Genomic DNA, 19231 nt, shown 5'->3' with positions numbered 1-19231 from the left:
AGCCTGTGCTCCGCAACGGGAGGGGCCGCAACAGTGAGAGGCCCACGTACCGCAAAAAAAAAAAAAAAAAAAAAAGACTAAAATCTTTTTACTAGATAAACTTTCAACATACATATACAAAAGCAGAGAGAATGGTATAATGAGCCCCCAGCCTGTTCCATCCATACCTTCTGCTGATTATTCTGCAGCACACCCGAAGGCACCACACATTTAATTTATAAACATTTTGGTACGTATTTCTAAAAGTGGTTCTTTTTAAAACATATAACACAATACCATTAGCACCCCTAAACAAATGAATAATAATTGCCTAATATCATAAAAATCCAGATACACATAGGGCATTTGACCACACCAAAGCCGAAGCTGGATGTTCTCACAGGCTCATAGTCATCAGGACTTGCCTGGATGCCACCATTTGCCTCTGAAGCCTGCAAAAATCCTGGAGGGCCTATCCCAATAACTTCAGGTTGAACCAGATCTCCCCAAATGCTGATGCCGGAACCCAGGAGACAACAATAAAATCCTAAAAAAACTGACATCTGATTGGCTGTGTGGTCTTAGACAAGTCATTTAGTTTAAGTGGGTGACCAGTTGCAAAATAAGGGGTTAAAAACCTGAGGAAGAAGCTCAAATGTCTATCAACAGATGAACAGATAAAGTATGGTGGATACACCCAATGGAATATTTTGTAGCCTTAGAATGGAAATCATTCACATACCACAACATGGATGAACCTCAAGGAAATTATGCTAAGAGAATTAAGCCAGTCACAAAAGGGCAAATACTGCATGATTCCACTCTTACGAAGTATCCAAAGGAGTCAAAATCATAGAAAGTAGAAAGGTGGTCGTCAAGGGCTGGGGGTAGGGAGAAGGGGAATTAGTGTTTAGTAGGTATAGAATTTGAGTCTTGCAAGATGAAAAAGCTCTACAGAGATCTGTTGCACAACAATGTGAATATACTCAACACTACTGAACTGTACACTTAAAACTGGCTAAGACGGTAAATTTTATGTTATGTTTTTTACCACAATAAAAAAAAAAAAAAAACTTCCGAGGTCCATTCTGCTTGCAGGAAATGGAGGCGCGTAATACAGTTCTAGGATGCTGTTAGTCTGATCTGTGTTGGGAGGCGCCTCAGAACACCACTACCTCAGAGAGCCACTCAAAAAAATGGGGTGGGAGGGAAGCTGTATTCGGAACCTTCTCAACTTCCGCCAAATCCATCGGGAGGCAGGCTGCCGGTAGGGGGCGCCAGGGGGCTGGGCAGGTCCTGTATGGCTGGAGTTGGGGGCTGGGGTTCAGCAAAGTAAGAGAAACAAAAGAAAGTGGAAGCCTTTATCACGGGCTGGGTTGTCCTCGGGGAACATTATGGGAATAAAGGAGAAAGCCCAGCTGGCCGGGAGCGGCCATGCGGGGGCATCTGAAGTGACAGATACAAATGTGTAGTACACTCGGCAGACGTGTGGGAGATGAAAAGTGCGCGGATGCTGAGAGCGGGCTGTGCAGGGAAGGGAGCTGGGAAGACTGAGTCCCCCAGTCTCTTCCCAGGGTACCAGGGTCTGCAGAGTGCTTTTAGCGCTCATTATCATAAGGCCATTTTTCAAATTAGCACAAGTCTGGCCTCAGGGAATCCAGGAAGCAGCAGGCAGAATTGGTCTTCCAGCTCCTTTTCTTTGACCTCTCTTGCAAAGTTTCCTCCCGCATCTGTACAGGCCAGAGAGCAGAGAACAGATTCACTGCACTAGACGGTGATATTATCTTGGTGCCTGATAGGGTCTTGGAGGGAAGACGGATGGCAAGAGAACTCCTGTTCAAGGTTTTGGAAAAGAAGTAAAGACTCCTCAAATGTGAGGAGTCTGCTCTTTATGCTTATTTTGGTACTCAGATTGTTTGGGAGAATTGGGTCCATAGATCCAGAGCAGAGGTATAAGATCTGGACTCATGTTCTGAGGTGGCTGAGGAAGTGTTAGACGCCTCCCTCCGGCAAGGTCACTGAGGGAGTATGGGGTGGGACACCAGAGTCCTAGGTTTGGGGGCTCCTGTCTCTTCAGGCCAGTAGCTCTGAACCTTTCTGCAGCCCTACTCACCATGTGTGATTCCTGGGCACTGGTGGGGCACTGTACCCCTCTGTGTACCATTCAAGAGAGCAAAGCCATGGACAGAAGCGAGCTAGGAGGTCGGATTAAAGCAATAGTCTTGAACCAGCTCTGAGGCTGAAAATAAGCAAAAATTCCTACCCCAGCCCCCAGGACTAATTCTCTAATCTCAGGAACTTGTTGGGCATGAATTTCACAGGCTTTTGCTCAGACCCACACAGGATGACATACGATGTGGCCTTGGTCTCACAGTGGGCCTTGGACCGGCAACATCACCTGGGACCTTGTTAGAAATGCAGAATCTTGGGACTTCCCTGGTAGTCCAGTGGTTAAGACTTCACCTTCCAATGCAGGGGGTGCGGGTTCGATCCCTGGTCAGGGAGCTAAGATCCCACATGCCTCGTGGCCAAAAAACCAAAACATAAAACAGAAGCAATATTGTAACAAATTCAACAAAGACTTTAAAAATGGTCCACATCAAAATAATCTTTTAAAAAAATAAATCAGAATCTTGTGCCTCACCCACACCTGCTGAATCAGAATTCACATTTAACAAGCTTTAACAAGATCCCTAGGTGATTTGTGTACACGTTCACGTCTGAGAGGTACCACACTTAGCCATCACACCCCACTCCCCTGCCACCAGGTGAAGTGAAGTAGCATCCACACAGGGGCCAATCAGACTAACCTCCACCAGCTGCAGTTGTCACCACTGTGGGGAGACACAGAAAAGGGGGAAGGTAGACACAGAATGGGTTCACTACAATGTGTGAAGTGCATTTAATAACAGATGAAATCTAAGAAGGCATCCCATCAATTCTGAGATCCTGCAATCTTTGTAATTTATTAATAAAATAATAACTATAGCTAACAGTCACTTTTAAAAGTGCTTTACAGGTATTGATTTACATGATTTCACATAGCAACGTCTTGAGATACAGATTATCATTATCCCCATTTTACAGATGAGGCAACTGAGGCACAGAGAGGTCAAGTGACTTGCCCCAGGTCTGGCAGGGACGCCTGCCAGAGCCAGGATGTGCACCCTGGCCATGTGCCCAGAGCCTATACTTTAGCTACCATGTGAGACCACCTCCAGAAAAAACTTGGGGAAACAATCTCACTCCACAGGAGTTTCTTTTGAAGCAGTGACATACCTTTAGAGTGACCAACCATGTGGGTTTGCCCGGGACTGAGAGGGTTCCCTGGATGTGAGACTTTCAGTGCTAAAACTGGGAGTCTTGGGCAAGTTGGTTGCCGTACCGATACCTGATACCTCACCTCCCACAGAAGAGTAACAGAAGAGAAATAGAAGGAAAGGAAATTAAATGTAATAGGAAATACCTGAGATTATAGAATTCGAGCTGTTCGAGCACTGAATCAGAGTGTGTGTAACCTGTTTCTAGTTGAGGAACCCGAAATCCTGTCCACAGGAATTTAAACAAGGCTCGTTCTCCATCTATGGCTCAGTTTTGCTACTCCTCCCTACTCCACACATGAGTATACGCTGTCTTCCCCATCCCTTCTGCCCAGATGTTATGAGAACAAACAGGAGTCTGTTACTGGTGCATTCAGCAGCATCAATGTCCTGAGAAAAAGAAGGCAGATAAAAATACCAGCTAGTACTTTCCTTGTCAAGGTCACCCCACACCCACATGGGGGTCTCCATCAGCTCTATTTTCTGCAGTACTGCCAGCCAGTTCTGTGAATCTTGTTTCTTTTGAGCCCCTGGGAAACTCATTTGATTGGTTCAGGTTTCTATTTAGCCTGAGAACCATTTATGATTTCCCGAATAAAATACAAAGAAAGAGCTCACTCAGTGTGTATGTGTGTGTGTGATCTTTTAGAAATAACTTTGAAAAGCTGTTCCCCAATCCAAATTGGATGGGGCTGGTGAGGAAGCACCAGGGAAAAAGTGTGCAGGAAGATCAAGGAGAGGAATTCAGACCCCTCCACACACCTGGCTGAGGCCTCTGGGAAAGTACCTCTTCTTCTCATACAAGGGAAAGCATTTGTTCTGCAGCCATTGCACAAGTCCAAGCATTAGGATTTCTCTGCCACTTTCAGGGGGTATGGGGGATGTCTGGTCTTCAGCTTCCACATCTGTAAAGTGGGACTTGCCACAGCCTACCACCAGAGACCATGTGTCACCTCCCAGGATGAGATGCAGTCCTCCAAGTGTCCCATGCCCTTTCTCAGAAGTTAACTTCTTCAGGTCTTCCCTGATTAACCTCATTAAAGAAGTACACATTCTTAAAGCAGAAAGAGAATAGGAAAAAGTAGAGTCCATCCAAACTGCCCTCATTTTTTCATAAGAAGAAACTAGTCAGTCCAGTGTTCTGCAGCCCCTTCACTCAGAGACTTTTCATCATTGCTTCAGTGGCATTGCTCTGTGATCTAAAGTTGGTGTACACTCTCTTTTCAAGGAAGCTATGAACCCCTAGAAGACAAGGACCATCACGTCGCCCAAAGTATTTCTCTTCTAGGCTCCCACAGTGGTCTGGACACAATGGCCTTCATTCCTGTTGCTGGCTGACTAAGGCAGAGCTGGAAAAAGGAATATGTGAACCTCTTCTATGCAGAGCAAGGAAGATGACTCAGGAGATAACAGATGTGAACCAACGCTTCCTTCATTTTCTACTTGCTGACCCAATAACCAATCTCCTGCATTCCTAAAGTTGACAGCACACACGGAGAAAAACAGCTCTTCATTTGAGCCAACAGAAAGCTGTCAGTTTGATACAACCTTCAAAAATAAAATGGAATAAAGCATTTCTCTCACAAGTAGCCCAGGAAGCAGCACTGTTTAGGTCTCCTTGCTACTTTGTGTCCCAGGACCACGAGAATAGAGCAATGCAGGCAAACTGGTAGGACCTGGTAGGACCTTGGTAACCAGTTTGCAAAGGAGAACAGGAGACATCTAAGCTTTGTGCATGGGAACTCCACCAAGCTAACATCTCTCCTCCCCAAACTGTGATAGAACTGATTGACCTACATACCCCACATGATCCCAATTCTCTCCAGCACTCGAAAAATGACTCTCCTGATGTTTACTCCCATTACAGGCACACACTTGTAAGTCTTTGGTAGGGAACAATCCTGGCCACATCCATTTGTAGAACTGTCTATGAGACACGTTTATAATGTGATTATTTCTCTGTGCCTTTGTATGATTGTAAGACATTTTTTTTGGGGGGGGGCTGTGTTGGGTCTTCGTTGAGGTGCGCAGGCTTCTCACTGTGGTGGCTTCTCTTGTCGCGGAGCGTGGGCTCTAGGTACGCGGGCTTCAGTAGTTGTGACGCGCAGGCTCTAGATCACAGGCTCAGTAGCTGTGGCGCACGGGCTTACTAAGCTCCGCGGCATGTGGGGTCTTCCCGGACCAGGGCTTGAACCCGTGTCCCCTGCATTGGCAGGCAGATTCTTAACCACTGCGCCACCAGGGAAGCCCTATAAGGCCTTTTAAAAATCATTCTTGGGCTTCCCTGGTGGCGCAGTGGTTGGGAGTCCGTCTGCCGATGCAGGGGACACGGGTTCGTGCCCCGTTCCGGGAAGATCCCACATGCCGCGGAGCGGCTGGGCCCGTGAGCTATGGACGCTAAGCCGGCGCATCCAGAGCCTGTGCTCCGCAGCGGGAGAGGCCACAGCAGGGAGAGGCCCGCGTACTGCAAAAAAAAAAAAAAAATCATTCTTTCTTTGTTCATCCATCCATCCATCCAACCAGTCATTCAACAAGAGCATTTGGCATCTACTCCATGCTGAGTAACTTCTAGGCCAAAATCAATAGGGCATTTTCCAAGCCTTAAAATTCCCTTCCTTTAGGCCACATCCATTAAGTAGGGAGGGGTATGTGTGGGGAGGTATGTTTCGTTGAAGAAATAGCTGTGTTAAAACCTAAGCTCTTATTAACTAATTCTTCATCCTCTCTGAGTCTCAGTTTCAACAGCTCTAAAATGGGAGTAATTCCTCACAGAACTGTTGCAAAGCTTAAAGGGAGAGAAGTGTATACAGAACTACACTCGATGCCTGCCATGATAAAGGCATTCAATAACTGTTAGCTTAAAGAAAGTGACCCAAGAATCCAGTTTGCTCCTCAACATGCTATTCTCCTAACACCTCACCAGCCCTAGTCAAAATCTTGCAAGTTCATTTTGCTTCCTAGGACCATGTTCTTGTTGTTTTAATTCTCTGGTGAGCCGGCCTTGTCTTTCTTCTGACTGGATGGGCTGTACCATTTTGAGAATGTGATCTGTATCAAAGTCAGCTGTGAAGCTCCTGGAACTGGTGGGAGGATGGATACATAAAGTCCTGTTAATAAATAAACACACAGACATCAAGGCTACCGGCTGTCGTAGTAACAAGACTTTATGCTTTCCTGGCTCCTGTCATCTTCAGGACTGAAAGAACTTAATGAATTAGTCTTGCTTGCAGTCCTCCTGGAGAAAAATACTGCTGTGTCTACAACGAGCAGTCAGGGTAGCCAGCCAGAGGTCAGTCACTCTTGGGAACTTTGCCAGCCAGATCTCTAGAGCAGCTTTGTTCGTTGTTTGTTTCTCATCATGAAAGTAATAACTGTGTATTAGAAAATTTTTAAAATACGTAAGTCAAAAGATAAAAATTAAAATCACCTGTAACTGTTCACTTGGAGATAAGCCCTGTTAACGTTTTATTATACTCCCGTACACATACCCACATATACACACATGTTTATTACTGGATTACACTATGTACATGCCACTTTATAATTTAGCTACAGATCATGTAAATCTTTTCATGTAAAGTGTGTTTCTACATCACTTTAAGTGGCTGCTAGTTTACTAAAGAAATCCCTGACCAGTAAACATTTCCGTCGATACTAGTTATTTTAACTGTGAGAACAATCTTGTGCTTTCTCTTTCTGTTTTTTTGGGGGGGGAAGTTAGGGAGCCGCATGAGAGAGGGCACATGGCATGGAAGAGAGTGGCGGGTTTGTAAAGGTAAATGTCACTTGGTGTGGCAGGAGCTGAGTGCGATGGGGACAACTGTGAGCCATTGTGGGGAACTCTGTGGGACATACAAGATGAGGGGAACCCTGAGAGGTCTTAAGTAGTTCTAGACCTTAGACAGAACCCTCTGGTAGCAAGAGGGGGATGCACTGGAGGAGACTAGACTGGGAGCTGGAGACCCCACACCTCTCATCTGCTCCTGTTTTCCCCTTGCTGTCAGTTGCCCCTTGAGACCCAAAGGTTGCATTTGCCATCATGGTCTGGCCCTTGCCGACCCCTGCAGCCTCCTCTCTCATCTGCCCATGCCCTGGTTTTTATGCTTCTGCCCTGCCATGCTCTTTGCATCCTCTGGGTCTCCGCTGGGTTGTGCTAGGCCTGGCATGCCTGTTCTCCTCCACTTCACTTGGTTAACTTATTTTTTATAAATCAGTTGAAGTGCCACCTCCTCCAGTCCTCCCCTGACTCTTCTCCTCCCCCCAGGCTGGGTTAGCTTCCCCTCCACAGACTTCCACAACACTTCATGCTTACAGAGTCATGGCACCTCCACGCTCTGGCATCATATTGTATTTGTTCCCCTACTAGACTTTGAGCCGCCTGGATCAGTGTCTTACTCATTGGGCATGCAGTGGGCACTCAATAAACGCTACTGAATAAAGTAAAGGTAGTCCCCAGACCAGTACTGCCAACCCTTGGACATGACCAAAATGTGTGAGGCATCAGGAACAAGCAAGGCAAATCCCAAATCCATCCACATCTCTCCATCTCCACTGCCCTGACCCAGGCTACCCTCAATCTCTTGCCTGGACCACTGTAATCATTTCCCAACTGGCTGCCACTCAGCAGACAGATGTTCTTCTTCAAACATCAACCTGTGCATATTGCTTGCCTACTTAAAACACTGTATTTGGATTACTCTTAGAATACCATGGTTTACAAGGCCCTGCATAATCTAGCCCCTCTCTACCTCTCCACACTCATCTTGCACCACTTTTTTCCCTTTGGTCCCTAGGTCCCAGTAGTCTTTTTTTCTGTCCTCAAACAGCAAAAGCCCTTTGTTCAGCCCCTCATTCCTCATGTGACTGGCTCCTTCTCTTCCCCTGGGCCTCTGCTTAAGTGTTACTTCATCAATGAGGCCTTGCTTCATAATCAAACCTAAAGTAAGTCTCCTTTCACTCTATCATGGTATCTGCTCATTTTTTTTCAGAGCATCTTTATACTTGGTCCTTGTATTTTTATCTTTGTGACCAATTGTTTGATAATACTTTTTATCCTTTCAATGGGGAAGGGGCGGTATTTTGCCCTCAAGGGGACATTTGGCAATGTCTGGACATATTTTTGGTTGTCACGATGGGGGGCGGGGAGAGGTGGCTACGAGCCATCTAGTAGGTAGAGGCCAGGGATGCTGCTAAACAACCTACAATGCACAGGACAGCCCCACAACAAAGGATTATCAGGCCTAAGTTTGCCAAGTGATGAGACTGAGAAACACTGGTCTAGACTATGGGTTTCACAAAGGCAGGGGCCTTGCCTGCCTTGTTTACTGTTGTATCTCCAGCACCTGGCCCGGTATCTGATACACAGTAAGCCTCAGTATGGAAAAATAACTGGTAGGGCCCATCATGACCAGTCAGTACTGATGTCCACCACAGCACTGGGGCTATGAAGAGGAGGCCCCCCACTGTGCCAGGCATTAATTACCCTTTTGGTTGCTGGACAATGGGGAAATCTGGGAGTCTTAAGCGAGGGGCTAGAGCAGCCCCAGGGGTAGGAGACTCAAAGAACTCCAGAAAGTGACCATTTACCATCCAACAGGAAAGTATATAAAAATTGTAATAACCTGCATGGCCCTACCAATACATAACTGCTAAAAGTCAGATGGATGGGTGGACAAAAGGCCAGGAACACCAATGAAGTAGCTAGTGAGCTGAAGAAAGGAAAGGGACTAGAGGAGCTATTTATAGCATCTACATAGTCATACATTCCTGCACCCTTCACACTTACTCAAGCTCACCCAGTAAGAGGAGGCATGCAGACTGGTGAATGCATGAGCAGACAGGAAGACGGGGTGGAGGGAAGGGGTGATAGGGTTAGGGGAAACATTAGCTTTTCTTTCTTCTGTTGTTTTTCTCCTAAACCATTAAAAGCCTGTTTTGGAGAAACAGCAGCCTTTTGTCCTCAAATATTGTACGTAGTAAAATACCTTCTTTTAGATTCTGAAAGATCCAGAAGATACAGTTACCATTTGTCTGCCAGTAGGGAATCATTTGGGAAGATGATCTGGATTGAGGAAAGCTCTGGCATCCAGATAAGCATTTTGTCCCAAGGCAGAGCTGCATGTTCTCTGATTCAGACTTTGTTAATAGAGACAGAAGAAGAAAAGAAAAAGCTACAAGAAGAGTTCTCGCCCAACCTATCTTTCCCCATATGACCTTTCAATTAACAAGGCATCAAGAATCCAATAACAATACCAACATCTATGAGCCCATATCACTTGGTGCTCAGAGACGCTCTCATAGCATGTTACTGAACATCTCACTGGTTTCATCACTTCCTCTGTCTGAGGGGAGATTCTGTGCAGCAGCTGGGCTAAACAGCTCTGTTAGCAGAGCCTGGAGGCTGGAGAGGATGCTGGCTTTTAGTAGTCATGTACCCTGAGATAGACTCATCACCCATAGGACTTGTTCTTGTGGATTTCCTGCCACCACCCTGAATTTAACATGCTCAAAAGACCCTTAGCATTCTCCTCCCCATTTTCCCTTGAACAACTCCAATTTCTGTCAACGTGATCATCATTGTTCAGTTGTCTGGGCTTAATAAGAGGAAGCCTTTACTCCATAGTACTCCCATTCCCCTTAGGGATTGTTCTAAACCTTCACCCTCCTTCTCATACTCCCACCAGACCCCCATTCTCTTCACCCTCAGCATACAACCCTGTCTCCATCATGGAGGGTACTGACTCCATCATGGGTGAACTACTTGCTCTTGTTTTCCCCATCCCTAGCCTAACACAAAATCTTACCCAGGCTGACCCCAACCCTCATCCTCTTTCCTGACTCTACAGAGACTGAAAGACTCCTCCTGTTGGTCAGCCCAGCCTCTACCTGTGATCTAGATCCCACCTCCTCCCTCTCCTCCCAGTCTAGGCTCCACTGAATACCCTCTCTGCCTGGACTTTCCCCTTTTCTCCTCTTGGCTTTATCCCCTCAGCCCATGGGCCTGATCAAGTTTCTTCCACTCTTAAAAACAACCCATTGCTTCTTCTCATATCCCCCTGTAGTTACTGTCCCAACAATCTTGCTTCTTCCCAACAAAGCTGCTAGGAATAAAAATCTACACTTGCTGTCTCTACATCCTCATAATATTCATCCAGCTATTGCTGCCTGTCTCTGCCTGTTTGCAGCAAAACTTCTCAAATATTTGTTTCTCTACTTTCTCACAACTTCCTTCTGAACTCACTGGTTCCTAACTCCCACCACTGCTCTGAAATTGCTCTGACGTAGGTCATCAATGACCCCATTTGCCCCTCCCAAGCAATCTACTGTTGGCTACTCACTGCTACTTGAAAGTACTCCTACTCCTCACTCTTTAGCCCTTAACTTTCTCCTCTTCAACCATCATGATCCTACCTCTCCTGGTTCAACTCACACCATCCAGACTATTCCTTCTTTGACTGTCTCCTCTAGACCAGCAGTCCCCAACCTTTTTAGCACCAGGGACCAGTTTCAGGAAGACAATTTTTCCATGGGGGTGGGGGGGGCCGGGAGGGATGGTGTGGGCGGTAATGCGGGCGATGGGGAGCCACAGATGAAGTTTCACCCACTTGCCTGCTGCTCGCCTCCTGCTGCGTGGCCCCGTGCCTAGCAGGCCACAGACCGCTACCGGTCCGAGGCCCGGGGGTTGGGGACCCCTCTCTAGACCATTCCCCTCATAAACATGAGCATTTCCCAAGGTTCCCTCCTTACTCCACCATGCCTGCCTCAGGCACTCACCTGTTTATGGATGATTCCCAAAGCTATGTATCTGGGCTGAATACTCCTTGAGTTTCAGACTTGCACCACCAAGTGGCTCCTAGACACTGTATACTTAGTTATCCCGCAGTAATCTCCGATTCGAATGTTCCAAAACAGGCCTTATTATTTTACCTGCTTGTCTCTGCAACGTGCTTTCCCTCCTCTTAATTAGTGGTACCACCGTCCACCCAGTCCTCATGCCCAGTAACTTGGAGTCATCCCAGTCTCTCCCCTCACATCTGATCAATTACCAAATCTTACCCATTTTTCTCATGACTGTTTCTAGAATATGTGCTTTCTCCATCCTTTTACTACCATTATCTTCATCTGGCTCCTCATTAACTCTTTTTTCCTTTTGTTAAGACATTTAGTCTTAATGCACGCTCAGAACTTTCCATTGCATCAACATAGAAAAATGAGTCCCACATCCACCTAAATAAGCCTACAAACTCTCCATTTCCAAATCAGAGGTCTTCACCTCCCCTCCAAGTATCTCTTCTATTGTACTTCCTGTCTCTCCAAATGGCACCACCACTTCCCACGCCACCTCCTCCCATCCAAAAATCTGAAGGTCTTTTCAGATTCCTTACACTCTCTCTTCCAACCCCCTGTACTCTTGACTAGATAGTAGGAATACACGTACCTCCTTTCCTGACTGTCTGTACCCAACACCTACCCCTTAAACTGGACAAGGCCTCTTACTATTGCCTCTTACTATTCCAGGTGTACCAGTCTAACTTTTCTAATTAGACAATGCGATCCTTGAGGGCATGGACCATGTTTGGTAGTTTTCTGAATCCTCCAGTGTGCCCAGAACAGCACTGGGTACAGAGTGGATGACCAACAGAGAAGTGAGTCGGCAATGAGACACATCTGCCAAGAGAAGACAGGTGTTGAACAGCCAGTGCCCTGAGATGATGGCTGCTGTTTGCCCAACTCCTTTGCCATAGTGAGAGGACAAGACCTCAGCAAAGAAGCTGGAAATGGTTCTCTGACGGACTGGGAAAAGGACTCCACCAAGGACAACATCATGGCTTGTGGAGTTATCATGATGACTCAGCTGAATCTTGAATCTGTGGGTACCCATCTGTCATGTTGTAGGGTGTCCTCAAGCAGTACTCAATGGCCTGAGATCTTGGAAATATGTGCTGTTTTATGGTGGCTGCCTCACCCTGGACATAAGCAACAGTTAAAGTCTTTCATGAGTCTATTCTGCTTTCCAGAAGTCGAGTCTAGAGTGTTTTATTTCCATTATCTAGCAAAAATCCTTAGTCCTTTGAGGTCCATGCTATTTGAGTATTCTTCACTCTACCCCTTGCCCCACAACTGTTGCTCCCCCGCTCACTGAGGATTTAGCAATTGTCTCCCCATCACCTAAGCTTCTGCCATCATCCCAGAAAGTTTCAACATGTACAAAGATGACCTCTCTAACAGCCTAGCCTCAAACTTCCACGACTTCCTTAACACCAATGGCTTTTAATTTCGTTTTACTCATCTACTACCATGGCCATGCTTCGACCCACATCACTGAAACTGTGCTCTGGTCAACCCTCACTTAGACTACCACCACTGTCTTCTGACCCATCACTCTGCCTCTATTCAAAAATCTACAGTGGCTCCATATCTCCTACAGGGTCAAGTCAGGGTCCTTAGCCAGGGAGGCAGCATGCCACGCTCTGCCCAGTCTCTCATTTCTTCTCCATAATCTAACATTTCCTATTCTGACATTACTGATTATATGCAGTTTCCAGTTCCTCCTGCCATTTCTTGAGCCTCCTAGGCCTCCCTCTGACTGCAAGATCCAGGAGACTTCCCTCCTTGTCTGCAAAGATGTTCCCTTCTTGTCTGCAAAGACTTTCATCTTCACGTTCCAGCTCAAACACTACTCTGGAAAGCCTTCCCTGCCTTGTCTGGGCACAGCCAGGGGCTCTTTCTCCCGTGCTCCTAGCATGTGATACAGTCATTACAACATTTATCTGATCAGATTAATACCATGAGAGTAGGAACCATTCCTACTCATCTCTGTATCTCAGCCCCGGATGCAGGCCTGGTGCTAAGTTGGCTTCAACTAACATTATGAAAGGAATGAAGAAATGAATTCCTCTGTATATGAATGAGGTCAGAGGAGATTGGACTCTCGAATTAATTGAACCTCTTTTTTCACCCTGGCCCAGTGCCCTGCCCGTATGATTAAATCCCCTAATAGAATCTGCCCTGGCTAAGCACCATGTACAAATTCCTCAGCATTAAGTAGTAGAAAAGCTTCCAAGCGCTTGGAGAAAAAAGAGATTGGTGCTTCAGAGATGGGACATGAGACAAGTGGCAGATGGAGAGTTAGCTACTAACTTCTGGGAAGTATTGATGACTATTTCATACTAAAACCAATTATGTGTTCAACAGCTAGCCACTGACGGTGACGATAAAAGTTAAAAGAGGAGCCTGCATTTGTTGATCACTTTCTATGTGCCAGGCATAACTCTTTAGAGTAGGCATCATGGGTATTATTCTCATCTTACAGGTAAGAAAACGGGCTCAATGTCACACACCTAATAACTGCTTCAATATCATCTTTCTCTAGCTTCTTCACTCTTTCTCTCTTCACTGTCCTCACCACGCCCATTCTAAGACAATGCCCTTCCTCCTGTCTCCCCTCTATTCACCATTCCTTTTCTTCATCGATGGCAACACCCTCATCTTGCCACCACCGCTTACAAGCATCACTTACAAGCATACTGACATCCGCCCTAACCCTACCCTCCTCCTCTCCAGTTAGCCCCACGAGTGGTCCCTCTCCACCCTAAGGCCAGTCCCTCCACCTGCACGTTTGATGCTGTCCTCCCATCTTCTTAGGAATCTCACATTGTGAATTATCCTTCCTTTAACCTATAACTTCTCCATTCAACTGGATCCTTTCCATTGGCATTTAAATGTGCTCAGCTGTCTCCCATTAAAACAATTAAACCACCCTATCTCTCTATCACAGCCAAACCTCTGGAAAGATTTATACATGCAGTGTCCATTTCCTCACTTTCCACTTTTTCCTCCACCGACTACAATCTGACTTTTGCCTATCACATCGCTGAAGCTTTTGCTTAAATCACTTGTGATCTCCATGTTGCGAAAGCCAATGGACTTTTATTGGTCCTTGTTTTCACTGACCTCTCAGCAGCACCTATGCTCTCTCTTCTCTTCTTCAGGAAACCCTCTGCTCTTGGCTTTCATGGAGTTTTCGCCTTCTGGTTTTTCTCTTATCTCCCTGGATCATCCTTCTCTGGTTACTTTTCATCCTCCTCTACTTGAAGTTAGTGCCAGGCCTTCTCTTCTAAGCCCATCCTTGCTCCATAGGCAGCCTCATCCATGTCATGGCTTCAATTACCCCTAGATGTTGATGACTTACAGTGGTATATTTCCTGCCCAGACTTCTCAAAACTCCTGCCTATATGTCCACCTGCCCTCCTGATCTCCCCATTCAGATGGCTCAAAGGCTCCTCAAGTACAACATGGCTGAGGTTGAACTCATGATGTTTGCCCTAAAGTCTTTTTTTTTTTTTTTTTTTTTTGCAGTACACGGGCCTCTCACTGCTGTGGCCTCTCCCGTTGCGGAGCACAGGCTCCGGACGCGCAGGCTCAGTGGCCATGGCTCACGGGCCCAACCGCTCCGCGGCATGTGGGATCCTCCCGGACCGGGGCACAAACCCGTGTCCCCTGCATCAGCAGGCGGACCCCCAACCACTGCGCCACCAGGGAAGCCCCTGCCCTAAAGTCTTGTTCTCCCTCACTATTTCCTGCCTCAGGGAATGGTACCACCATCCACCACACAAAGCTGGAAGCCTAGGATTTATCCTCAATACTTCCTTCTCAACTCTCACATCCAAGCCATCACATCCTGTCCATTTTATCCTCTAAACCTCTCAAATCTGCCTACTTCTTTCCATCTCCACTATACACGTCCAAGCCTAAACAACTGTCATCTTTCACCTGGACTCACTTGAAGTATCAAGTGAGTCTCCTAACAGGTCTCCCTGGATATACTCTTGACCACCTCAAATAGACTGTCCACACTATACGACCAGAGTGATCTCTTTGAAATGGAAAATTTGACTATGTCACTCTCCTGCTTAATACTTTGGTGGCTACCCACTGCTTTAGAATCAACATCAGATCCTTACTGTGGCTGATAAGACTCTGCACGTTCTAACTCCTTTCTACCTCTCCTGCTCATCTCGTGTGTTTCTCCCTCTCACTCTCTGCACCCCAGTCCACTGCGAGGCCTTTGGCATCTCAAAATGCCATGCTCCCTGTAGCCAGGGACTCTCCCCATTCCTGGAATATCCTCTTCCAGCTCCCCAAGTCCCCTCACCTCCTTAGCTCCTGCTCACTCTTCAGGTTTCAGCTCAATCATCACTCCCTCAGGATGACTTCCCAGGTCCTCCCTGGATGGCCCCAGACCTCCCATTAAACCCTCTTATAATGTACCACGTTCTCCACTTTAGAGCTCTTTTTCACAGTGTCACTTTACATTTCCCTTGCGACAAATTTGTTTCCCGCAAGCGACTTCAAGCTCCATGAAGGCTGCGGCTTTGTTTTGGTTTTTGTCCCCCTCAGCATTGTATGCCCTGTGATACTCAATAAGTACTTGTTGACATGTTGAAAATGCGATCCTCACTTTTCAACCCGACTCTAACTAGCTTCTGGTCTCGTTACTTCTCTGAAATTGCCCTTGTTAAAGTCAACAACCTTCAGCCTGCCAAAACTGTACTCCTGTGGAGTCCTGATGTTCTACCAGCTGGACTGAGGGTTTCCTGCACTAAAATAGACACCTGGTAGTCTTGCCCCAATTCTTAGGGGAAAAAATGAGCTGCCAGATCATTCTCAATTTAAAGATTTTGTTTCAGAAAGTTTTTTTAATACGTGACACCTACTCTTCTATGTCTGTGGTAGAATCTGGCATAGGATGCTCTGATTTAGTTCAAAATTATAATTCATCCATTTTAATATATAAATATATCATGGTGTTCTCCAAAGAACACCATGATTCCCATGGGTTTCATGACATGAACAAGTGTTTGAGACTTACTAGCCAAATCCAAAGAAAAGTTTTGAGTTTTCTGCTTTGTTCTCTTGGTGGTGTCTCATACAATTTATCATATTGGTTATTCATACCAACCGGCATTTTTAAAAAATTATTTTTAATATTATTTATTTAAAATTTTTTTTGCTGAGTTGGGTCTTCATTGCTGCGCGCAGGCTTTCTCTAGTTGCAGCAAGCAGGGGCTCTAGGTGTGCGGGCTTCTGTAGTTGTGGCACACGGGCTCAGTAGTCGTGGCTCGTGGGCTCTAGAACGCAGGCTCAGTAGTTGTGGCACATAGGCTTAGTTGCTCCAAGGCATGTGGGATCCTCCCAGACCAGGGCTTGAACCTGTGTCCCCTGAATTGGCAGACGGATTCTTAACCACTGCGCCGCCAGGTAACTCCCTAGCAATCAGCATTTATTGAGAAAATATTACGTTTTCCCATTGCCCTTTGTCCCTATTTTTACTATAGCATTTATCACCTTCTCCTGTGATCTCTTTCATGTACTGCAAGTTCCTGGAGGGTACAGGGACTGTGGCTTTTCCTTCTCTCTCTCTCCCTCTCCCTAGTGAGCCCAGCACATGGCCCAGGCACATGGATCACGTTTGTTGAATGCAGGAATAAATGTATGAGTGAATAAAAGACCGAATAAAATAGGAAGACAGAACGTAATCCTCAGGCTCAGTATTTTTCCTCCTATTCTCTGCTGCCTCCCAACTGGAAAACTCAGTGACACAGTGGTTTGATACAACAGAAACGTAGATTTTACATATGAAAATACCATCCACTGTTTTTTTTGTTTGTTTGTTTTTTTTTGCGGTACGCGGGCCTCTCACTGTTGTGGCTTCTCCCGTTGCGGAGCACAGGCTCTGGATGCACAGGCTCAGCAGCCATGGCTCACGGGCCCAGCCGCTCCACGGCATGTGGGATCCTCCCGGACCGGAGCACGAACCCGCGTCCCCTGCATCGGCAGGCGGACTCTCATCCACTGCGCCACCAGGGAAGCCCCACTGTTATTTTTAAAAGTAAAATGAATCTGACATAAACCTATTATAACTTTACAGGTCTAGCCCTTGTGAGCTTCACTTCTAATATCTAATCCATCATTAAGCCCTGTTGATTTTACCACACACAAAAAAATCATAGTGACTGCCTCCTTAATGGGGAGAGAAAGTTTTATTCTGCATCTAAAAATGCTATGTATTATTCTGTAGCTGAAGTTGGGTAAATCATGACATTTTACTGATACAAGTATATCTTTAAACACTCCATATTCTATCGTAACCCTGTGCCTTTGCCCAAGCTGTTCTCTTAGCCACCTCTGCCCTTTCTCCTGAGCTTGTCTAACAAAATCGCACTTAACCTTCAAGGCTCAGTTCAAAAATCACCTCCTCCAAAAATACCTTCATGATCTACCAGAATTACTGGGGCCAGCCTGATTCACTTTAGCCCCTCTGCATGTGACAGCACATTGCCTGTTCCTCTACTTGGCATTTACTTCTTTAGTCTGCAGAGTCCTGCTGATGTTATGACTGTTCCTCTCCCACACCGCCTTGCAGGCAACTCAAACCCAGGGACCAGGCCTTGCTCATCTTTCTGTCTTTCCAGTGCCTTGAACAATAGGCATTTTCTGAATTGAAGTGTGTCAGGCTGATCATCCACTACTAGTATATATGTAAATACCATTTGTGTGTGTGTTATACGGTGACTTTTTAAAAAATAGCTGTGGTGTCTGGCTTTCCCCCTTCTGGCTAGGTTCTGACAGCCTTAGCTGAGAGCCCAGTCCAGCTTCTTGCTCTCACCCCTACTGGCAACAGAGCATATAGAAGGAGCAGCTGCCTGTGTGCTCCAGAATCTATTTGGAGAAAAATTCAAGCTGTTTTTTTTGAAGTGGAATGGGAGTCAGAGGTGAGTCCTAGCCAGTGAGCTGCATGGGAGAAGAAAGGTTTGCAGTGAGCAAGGCTCTCAGTTCTCAGGATGTTTTGTTTCAAACAGCAGACAGACTCCCAGCACAGCCCTGGCGTTCAGGGGCCACCCTGCTCATCTTCCCCCTTGGCGGCAGACATCGGGCCTCCTGAGCACATCCTCACCGCCCTCCACACCACTGGCGTCTGGACCAAAGCAGAGACAACCCCTCCTCCCTCTGTCCCTGGGGAACATCACACTTGCAGTCCACTCAACCCAGCCCTAATGCACACACAGAGACAGAAGCAAGAGAGATGGAAATCCAAACCAAAAGCGCTGGCTGCTTTGTCCCTGAACCATGCCTTATACAAACCTATCCAGCCTGCAAAGATTCCAGCTCAGCCACATGCTGTTATAACCCAAACTGAGTATGCGAGCACCTCTGTGATGCTGCTGTGGCTGTGTTGCAGGTTACTGTGCAGAGATTGCAAAAGTCATTGAAAGGAGAGCATAAAGGTGTCGTTGCTTGCTGGCAAAGAGCCTGGGTTCTCACATGTACCTGATCAAGTGGTTAAATGAGATAATGTAGGCAGAGTGCTTAGCAGAGTGATGGGAACAGAGAAAGCTCTCAGTGAAGGCTTCCTACCTAACAGTGCTGGAGGACCCCTTCTCGTGTGATTAGAAGCAAGTCTTTCTTCCACTGCTTCTGCTATTCAACAGCTGCCCTACATGAAGCAGGGAAGGCAGTGCCTAATACCTGTCCCCACACCCTCCTGCATCTGGTGGCTTCCAAGCTGCATGGGGGGAAAAATACTGAACTGGGCATCTGTGCAGATGGGAAGCAGCCAAAGGGGCATCTAGGGACATACTGATTGATGCAGGTGACAACTGCATCAATAACCTACCTTCCTTCCTTCTCTGGGGCAATACAGCCCAAGAGACCCCAGAGCAATTTTCAAACCTTTTCTTTCAAGCGTATCTCCCTTCCTCTCCTTTCTGAGGACCAAATGCAATGCCAGAAATAGACCTTCCTCTGCCCTCTCTGATGTCCAGCCAGTGCCCCTCCTGTGCCCTCACCTAGCGCTGTACAGGCACTGATACTTTATTCTGTATAGGGAAACAGCAGGGTGGTAAAAATAAGGATAGTTTCTATTTCTTCAT

The sequence above is a fragment of the Phocoena phocoena genome, chromosome 1 (genome assembly GCF_963924675.1).
Source record: "Phocoena phocoena chromosome 1, mPhoPho1.1, whole genome shotgun sequence".
Taxonomy (NCBI): domain Eukaryota; kingdom Metazoa; phylum Chordata; class Mammalia; order Artiodactyla; family Phocoenidae; genus Phocoena; species Phocoena phocoena.
This window is presented reverse-complemented; position numbering follows the sequence as displayed.